Below are 10000 nucleotides of genomic sequence, written 5' to 3' on the forward strand. Positions count from 1 at the left end.
AGTAAAAACCCTGACAGTTTGGCTTTAGCCACAGGTGCTAGCTAGCACAATGGGTTAAAGCCAAACTGTGGCAGGGTTTTTACTTTCTGGACCTGGATTTGCCACCTCTGCATCTCATAGAATATTTCCCCCCAACAAGGTGTGTGCTCTTAATTCTCAGGAAATCAGCTTGACATACATGCATACAGATACATAGACACGGTTCTTGGCGCAAGCATGTACATTTAAGATGCATCTATACAAATACATGGGTCTTAAATGTACATATTTGCAATATGTGTCAAGTCTGCTCTTCCCTTTTATCTCAATAGTTAAAGTGAATGAGGTTTTCAGGAAATATGTCTTGTTTTTTAATGGATCTTGTTTTTCCTTGCAAAACTATTTGCATTTACTGTGGTTTGTGTTTGAAATTTTTTTTTTTTTTACATTAATTTGGAATGTATGAAGCAGTATTAGGGCTACACTATAAAGAAATACTACATAGATAAAGTTGTAATTTGACAATATTTACAGCATAAAATAACTATTTAAAGATGACTCTTAGTTAGACTTGTAAACTAGTATAACTTCCACAAACAATGAAATTGTTTTTGTTTTTATAAGGTTGACAAGTTTAACATGGACTGAGATCACTTTTTTTTTTTTTTTTTGATCATCAATTTTCAATAATTACAACTTAATTCTCTAAAATTCATTCTTCCTCCTCAAAGAAATATTATTTTATTATTATATTGTGACTTAATTTACTTTTTTTCTGTGTGTCCCTAATAATTCGTATTAATGGAATAAATAACCACTGGCAAAAAGAAGAGAGACAAATAATGCAGGCACTTCCCCCCCCCCCCCCCCCCCCATCCCAGGCACTCAAAACATGTTGGCACTTCAATGATCGTTTTTGAAAAAGATGGGGGCACTTAAGTAGGCACTTCAAAAATGCCTGTCAAAACCCGAACAAACCTCTTCAGTACCGTCATTCCCATTATTTGTATTTGCTTAGGAATTGAATAAGCAGGTTCTTCATTTAAACATGCATGTGTTGTCAAAAAAAAGTAAGCGTGTGAGTGGTTACCCTTATTGTGCTGATATTTGAGCATCTGATTTTGATATGCATGCATTCTGACTATTAAGGCTAGTTAGTTGGTCTAGCATCTGTCGGCCTCAAAATTCCTTAATTTCAAATGATACTGCCTAAAGACACTGGATTTTTTTCAGGAATTAAAATGGCCACTTAACAAAACTATGCAGGTAAGGAAGGTATTAGCAGTTTTACAAACCCCATTCCAATTAAGTTAGGACGTTGTGTTAAACATAACTACAAACATAATACAATTATTTGCTAATCATGTTCAGCCTATATTTAACTGAATAATTTTGCTAAACTTTATTATTTTTAGCAAATAACCATTAACTTAGAATTGTATTGCTTCAACACATTCCAATGAAGCTGAGACAGGGTCATGTTTACCACTATGTTATCTCACCTTTTATTTTAACAACATTCAATAAATGTTTGGGAACTGAGGACACTAATTGTTGAGGCTTTGTATGTGGAATTATTTCCCCTTTTTGCTTGATGTACAGCTTCAGCAGTCCGGAGGTCTCTATTGTTGTAATTTATGCTTCATAATGCGCCCCACATTTTCATTCAGTGGCAGGTCTGGACTGCAGGCAGGCCTAGCCTGTCTTGTACCCACACTCTTTTCTACAAAGCCACGCTGTTGTAACCCATGCAGAATGTTGTTTGGCATTGTCTTGTTGAAATAAGCAGAGGCGTCCATGAAAAGACATTTCTTGTATGGCAGCATATGCTTCTCCAAAACCTTTACGTACCGATCAACATTAATGGTGCCTTCACAGATGTGTAAGTTGCCCATGCCATTGGCACTAACGCAGCCTATACCATCACAGATTTTACGTCTGGATGGTTCTTTTCCTCTTTGTCCTGGAGGACACATCACAGTTTCCAAAGACGATTTGAAATGTGGACTCGTCAGACTACATAACACTTTTCCACATTGCATCAGTCCATTTTAGATGAGCTCAGGCCAAGAGAAGCCGGCGGCGTTTCTGGGTGTTGTTGATAAATGGCTTTTGCTTTGGATGGTAGAGTTTTAACTTGCAGTATAGTAACGAACTGTGTTAACTGATATTGGAGTGCCGCCTGAAGTCTCTGAACCTTTTGATGATATTTTGGACCGTAGATTATGAAATCCCTAAATTATACGTTGAGAAACAAAGAGTTTAACCTCGCCACATCTTTGCTTGTGAATGACTGAACAATTCAGGGAAGCTCCTACTATACCGAATCATGGCACCCACCTGTTGCCCATTAGCCTGTTCACGTGTGGGATGTTCCAAACAGGTGTTTGATGAGCATTTCCCAACTTTCTCAGTCTTTTTTTGCCACCTACCCCAGCTTTTTCGGTGTGTTGCAGCTAAAAACAAAGTTGATCAGTTTGAAGATTAAATACCTGTCTTTTAGTATATTCAATTAAATATAGGTTGAACATGATATGCAAATCATTGTATTCTGTTTTTCTTTGTTTAACCCAACTTCATTGGAATTGGGTTTGTAGTGAAGTAGTAAAGGTAAAGCAGCTCGTTTTGCATGAGCATCACTATGATTTTGCCAAATCCATGCACACGTGTGAAGTCCTGATCTTTTGCCACCATTTCAAAGTGAGGACATTGGATATTACGTTCATAAGAATAATTATGAATATCCAATTACTAGACTTTACACAAGATTTTTCAACTGATCAGCGATCAATGAGTTTGAGAAAAAAAAACGTTAACCAATCACCAATTCGGTCATAAGATGGAGAATATATCTATATAACCTTTATGTATCTCTACTGTCTACCGCCGCCATTCGTGGGTGATAGGGACTGACCATGAATAGTGAAAACCCATGAATAATTGACACCAATTGAAATGCATGGGGGTATTCTAAACCCCAAATAATAATAATAAAAAACGCTGATAACATTACGTATAAGGTATAATGTCTTCTTTCACAAAGCCGATCAATGGCGTCATTGATTGATCAAGCAAATTAAGAAACTACAGCCGATCACTGATTTTGCATAAAATGCTAAATATCATCCAGTCCCAATCCAGCCGATCAGTTCGCTGTAAATTCTACCAATTAGTAATTATTGTATTATGTTTAGAGTATATGCAACAAAACTCACGGCTATCTAGTCTTCCATAAAATATTTCCCACTCATGCTATAAACACATGCCCACAGAAAATTCTTACAACAAAAATTGCCAGCATGGAAAATATCTTTATTTTAATATAAAGTTCACAGCTGGAACGCTTGTATAATGCATAATTACAGATGGTTGTTCCTTTTGTGTTTCAGCTACCACAGTCATAAACGTCAATCATGACGGCGTATTAGGGCCACGTATAAATATAGTTTTTTAGAGGGTGGGTGGGGGATATTCCGAGGGGAAAACTCACAAATTTGCGAATTTATAAAGTGGCAGATTTGCAAGAAAAAAACTCTGAAATTTACGAGAAATACGCGTAGGGTACTACTTGGATGTTTGTGCCAATACTTTTCGGTCGGGTTTTCAAATAAAGAGATAGTAATTGCTTTAGCAGAGATTAGCCATATGATGTTAAGCATTTGCACTTTGAAGCGTTGGGTACTGCCAGCGATGAAGATACCACACCCTGAGGATCAAGCATTTAAATTAATTCGTTAAGATGTTTATTTACTTGTATTTATGTTTTCAGAATTATTATTTACACATTCATACATTTTGGTATTTTTTATGTACAAGTCGCTAAGTTGATGTGTCGAATCTGCTGCTCTCCGTCATTCACTTGCATTTACTTAAAGTATGCCAGCTTCTGATTGGATAGTGTTAGTCAGCTGATAGGGAATCAGGAAGTGTTGTCACTTTAGCAGCCATGTATGATGAGTAAAGTTTAAATTAAGAATGAATCCGTCTCCATCCTCCCTTTTCATTTTATAAACAGTGTCCCATTAACCACCAACAAATCCTCACATTAGACTATAGCTATGCTCTACCTGTATTTCTCGTATGTTTCTGAGGTTTTTTTCTCGCAAATTTGCCATTTTATAAAGTCGCAAATTTGCGACCTGATAAAGTGGCAAAGTTTTTTCTCTGGAAACCCCGCCACTCCACCCACCCTGGAAAAAATATATATTTATACGTGGCCCTAATATGCCGTCGTATAAATAGATACTCTGACTACAAACAATGTGGAACCCTCTCACTTATACACTCTCACCTCTGGCCAAAAGACACACCTATGAATTTTCATTACTTACCCCAAAAAAAATAAGAATTAAAATATTTTACACATTTTCAAAGTCAACTTGATTGATTGTCAATTCCTTCACATGCGTTGGACATACGAAGCAATCAAGATATTGTTCCTTGCATTCCCAGGTGTCGGCAAGAAACAAAAAACAACTTGAGAGGACATAGTCAGCAGCAGAAAAGCTTTTTAAGATTGATTTGTCTTTACAAATTAGAATGTTACTGTCTATTTTACAAGCATCTGATAAAGCTTTAAAGGCTGATACATTTATTTAATAATCCACATAATCAAGTATATGCATCCACACACGGACAATATTTTTATTCAATTAATTCACACTGAATATGCTGTGGCATAGCCTCAAATTGCTGCACTTCTGATTCTGCAATACATAGACTGCTGTCGAGTGGTCTACATTAGGATGCACTGTTTTTGCAATTATTATGTGACTGTCTTTCTAATGTATTTTATTTATATAAACAGTTAAAGTCTTGTTTACCATTTAAGGTGTTAAGACTTCAGAGTTGGCCTCTGGACATCTTAGTCACATGCATGATTGTGATAATTGCCTTTGAGTTTAATGGAGATCATTCCATTATTTTTGTTGTCCACACAATGACATAGAATTGTCTTCATCTTTTTTTTCTTTTCTTTTTTTTAACCATATTCACTTTCAGGGTTATAGTTTCTTAGAATCTGTTTTTAGACTTTAAAAAATGGTCACTCTAAATTTTAAATCATGCCTCTACACTTAATGATAAATCTTTGTAACACGTGGCTAAATTACTTGTCTAACACAGAAGTTGCTGCAAAAGTATTTTTGCCGGGTTTAATGAAACACCATTTTATTGATGTCTATTGATGTTTATTAATGACGGTCTGTGTGGGCAAATATACAGTAGTTAATTTAGGTATTTGTAATCTCTTTCAACTCCAAAAGTTGTAGGGGGGAGGGGGGGGGGGGGGTTGACATGCCTTTACAGGTATGTCTGAACTTTGTCACACAAAAAAACTCGTTGAATTGTCGTTGAATGAATAGGCTGTGAATATTCAGTAAATATACAAATATTTACATTAATAGTTGTCAGATATGCCGATATAATTTTTTATAGTAAAATTGCAGTTTGAGTAGATTTGGCAGGTTTTCGATTTTGCGTGAAGAAATTAACATTGGAATGGTTCAGCAGGTTTCGATATGTGGATAGACGGGCACCTCCAATATACAGTATATGCCTTAGAACTTGCATAGGCCAGAGTTCACATCCAAGTGAAGTAAGCGTATGCAGGGGCCTTGGCCCCACTCCAAGTCACCTGTGCAACTTTTCCACACTGTGAAATGATTCATACCTCTCATAACGACGACTGTATCAACAAACTGCATCAGGTGTTTTTCTACATGTTTTTTACTCAGATTATAGGGACTATTGTTTACTAGCAAGTTTTGGTGCATCATTTAATGTAATAACTTTTTTCTAGTTTTGTGTTACTATTGTGCATTTAAAAATGCTGCAATGTGTGTGTAAGTATCAGAATATTTTAATGCTACTGTTATAATTTGACAATATTGTAAATATTGTGAAAACCTCTCGAATTCATTGTAATTGGCAGTGTTATATAAATTACAGTACTGTACCTTTTTTGTCTATACGCCATTTCGCTTGATGAAATAAACATGCATATCTGATGCTGTTTTTACAAATCTTATACTTAGTTTGTACATGAGTCCATTATTACTGAAGTTCTCAATTAGGTCGTTTTTGAGACAGCTACATGAGTAGTAATGAAGGAGTAAGCACCTTGAGTCCATTATGGTGTTTTTACCCTTAGCATTTATTTTGAAAAAAACGATCGACCTACTTTCCAACACACATCTAAAGAACAATTTCCTGGATACAAGTGGCTGGAATGAGTTTCCTCTGCTGGGTGTCTGGGCTTAACCTGACAAGAGCCAAATTGATAAATGTGAATCACACAAAGGAGTTCTCCACAGCATCAATCTGGGACTGCTTTAATGTGTTCTGCTCAAGAAAGGTTGGACATTTGGTACAATGGGCTACATACACCACAGACTCGATAGTTACTCAATTTTAGCTCCCTTTTCTTCGAGTTACGTAAGTCGTAGATAGATGAAAACGTTTTTTTTTATTAATACCTGAATGTCCAAAAAGTGACCATACAATGTCCAAAATGGATGAGGAAAAGCAGAAAAATACCATCATGAGTCCACAAAATTGTCAGAAATGTCAGAAAATGTATTCTAAAAAAGGCAGAAAAATTAACGAAAAGCAGAAAATTATATGTCCAAAAAATTGCCAAAAATGTCAGAAATTTGACAAAAAGGCAGAAAAGTGTAAAAATGTATGAAAAAATACATACAATATAGTTAGATGCTGCTCTCATATTTTTGTTCTGATGCAGCTCTAATTAGCCCTTTGGCCCATCAGTACATTAGACTAACACAAACTACTTCGTTCATCACAATTTTCAAATGTTTTGCGGCTCCAGACAGATTTCTTGTTTATTTGGCCTAAAATGGCTCTTTTGACAGGAAAGGTTGTTGACCCCTGGCCGAGGGCATGGAGTTCAATGACCGGATGTTAAAGGTCCCCAGCAGTGTCCCTGGGTGTCTTGAAGGATGCGATATAAAGCTAATTTATTGTCAAAAAAAAACAGACCTGCGTGAGAGAGAAAAGAAAGCACCCCATTTATTAATTTCCTCATTCTCTTACAGTGAGTGCCTATGGAGAGAGTTATCATTTGGATATTTTTAGAGGTTAAACCTTGAGGCACCTTAATACCAAAATTGCCTTTTTTTCACATTTTTTCTTTTTTTCCATTGTCCGCTGATCTGTTGAAAGGATAACAGGCTGAATTTTGGCCACATAGCTTTTAACAAGCTGCTCTTTAAAATAACATATTCTATTGCAAACTTATTAGAAATACATTTTCACTGACCATACACACACCCTTTGGGCCCCATTAGAGTGTAAAATATTTTTCAATATATTACAATACCAGATGCTATGCTTTTCTCATAAAAGCCGAATTAATCCATTATTAATGGTCCGTTGAAATATAAGAAAAATTGGTTTTAAGTGTATTTCTCCCCCAAAACCACAAGGTGGAGCCATAAATAAACAATATGTTTTCATACATTACTCTGAAAAATGCCTGTCAATAGAGAACTTCAATACAGTGAAAATAAAGAGCAAGGTCAACCGCAGAAAACCGTGAATATGATCAACTATATAAAAAGGCAGAAATACATACGTCTTAAAACAATTACATGTACAATTGTCTCTTTTAAAATGGTGGGGGTAGATGTTACGGCCAAAACCCAAGAAGCAGTCCCCAGAGTCCTCTCGAGATCCTTTGCCACCGTCCCTCATAATGGTTGCGCCATCAGAGAACCGGGTGGCTGCGTCTGCAAGAAAAGAGGGTAAACAACGAGTCATCCACTCTCCAAGATGTGCCCTGTATTGACATGGGGACAAATTGCGGTGGATGCTGTATTAATGGGAAAACTCACAGCTTTGGGGCAGGCGCGCCAGCTTTTGCCACCCATATTCACCAGCTTTCAACACACAATCATCTGCCCAGTGGTCAAGCAAGGATCCTCCACAGCTCACAACGTGTCAGGTCCTTCCGCAGCAACCACCCCAATCCATCCTGCCTGCTGTCATTTTGAAGGAAAGGGAGGGGTTCTTCCCTCAATAGCAGCTTGTATCACTTGATCGGATGAAGTCATTCAGTCCAGGTGTCCCCAGCCAGTACACCCGCCACTAATGATGAGACGTAGCCTCAAGTGTGTCTGTCCATGACATATTCCCCACCATTGATTAGGATGCGCTCCAAGAGCGTCAAAAGACTTAACCTACCCATGATGATATTGAGTGGGCTAATCCTTTGCAAGAAGTAGCGCCACACAGACGATGTTTGCCCCAAATTCAAGCTTTCAACAAACATGCACTAAAATGTCAAAATAATGACCAGGACATGTAGACAGCATTAGCAGAAACCCGTTTATACAGTCTATCTGCATAAAAAAACCAAAAAAAAACCTGTTGATTTATTGTTGAGTATCACTTTAAGCTCGTGTCTCACTGAGCGGCACAGACTTGCATGGGTGCGCGCATGTAGCAAGAGTTGCTTTTTTGGTCGGTATTCTGTCGATTTGAGTTCCCAAGCACTACTGAGAATGCGCACGGCCCCAAGTCAGTAATATTTTTTAAAGTTGATTTAATATAGTGCCTTTTGATCACTAGCATGTAAGCAATTACATGTACACGAAAGATTGACATAGAATATTGACAATATAGCAAAAACGTAATGTGCTTAATGCTTATATAATACAATGTTAACTTCCTTACGCTATTATCTCACTATATTGTCAATATTCTATTTCAATCTTTCGTGTACATGTAATGCGCGGTGGATTATGGACGGCGCAACTGGACAGCAAAAACGGGAGAACAACAAAAGAACTTAAAGTACAGATTCACTTTATTAAAAGGAACCAAAAACAGTGGGCTCGGTGCCACCACGCGTCACAATAAAACAAAATGGAAAAGCGCTGCACATGCACACCAAAAACAAAGGCGCCACCCTGAGGATTGTTACAACGTAGTTGCTTACATGCTTACAGGCCAAAAAACAATATAAATTAAATAAACTTTTAAAATTATACTGTATATGTATGTACAAATATATACACATATACAGACATGTACATATATATACACATATACAGACATATACATACACATACATATACAGACACATACATATACAGACACATACATATACAGACATATATACACATAAATACGTGTATATATACACATAAATATGTATATATACACATATATACACATTAATACGTATATATACACATATATACACATAAATACGTATATATACATATATATACACATAAATACGTATATATACATATATATATATACATACATATATACATATATATACATACATATATATATATACATATATATACATACATATATATATATACATACATATATATATACATACATATATATATATACATACATATATATATACATATATATACATATATATATATATACATATATATATACATACATATATATATATATACATATATATATACATACATATATATATATATACATATATATATACATACATATATATATATATACATATATATATATATACATATATATATATATACATATATATATATATACATATATATATACATACATATATATATATATACATATATATATACATACATATATATATATACACATATATATATACATACATATATATATATACACATATATATATATACATACATATATATATATACACATATATACATACATATATATATATACACATATATATACATACATATATATATATACACATATATATACATACATATATATATATATACACATATATATACATACATATATATATATATATATAGACATATATATACATACATATATATATATAGACATATATATACATGCATATATATATATAGACATATATATACATACATATATAGACATATATATATATAGACATATATATACATACATATATAGACATATATATATATAGACATATATATACATACATATATAGACATATATATACATACATATATAGACA

General features: G+C 34.7%; 1 long non-coding RNA gene across 1 annotated transcript; it reads right to left on the minus strand.

Annotated features, from left to right (window-relative positions):
• Positions 1-6295: 6295 nt before the first annotated feature.
• On the minus strand, positions 6296-9138 carry LOC147155147 (uncharacterized). The gene is made up of 2 exons (XR_015092597.1): positions 7833-9138; positions 6296-7727 (listed from the first exon to the last, which is right to left on the minus strand). It is a non-coding gene; the product is annotated as an uncharacterized LOC147155147 (long non-coding RNA).
• Between the last annotated feature and the right edge of the window lie 862 nt (positions 9139-10000).

Source organism: Leptonotus elevatus, unplaced genomic scaffold (assembly GCF_054856555.1).
Source record: "Leptonotus elevatus isolate MCC_2025b unplaced genomic scaffold, RoL_Lele_1.0 HiC_scaffold_139, whole genome shotgun sequence".
NCBI lineage: Eukaryota > Metazoa > Chordata > Actinopteri > Syngnathiformes > Syngnathidae > Leptonotus > Leptonotus elevatus.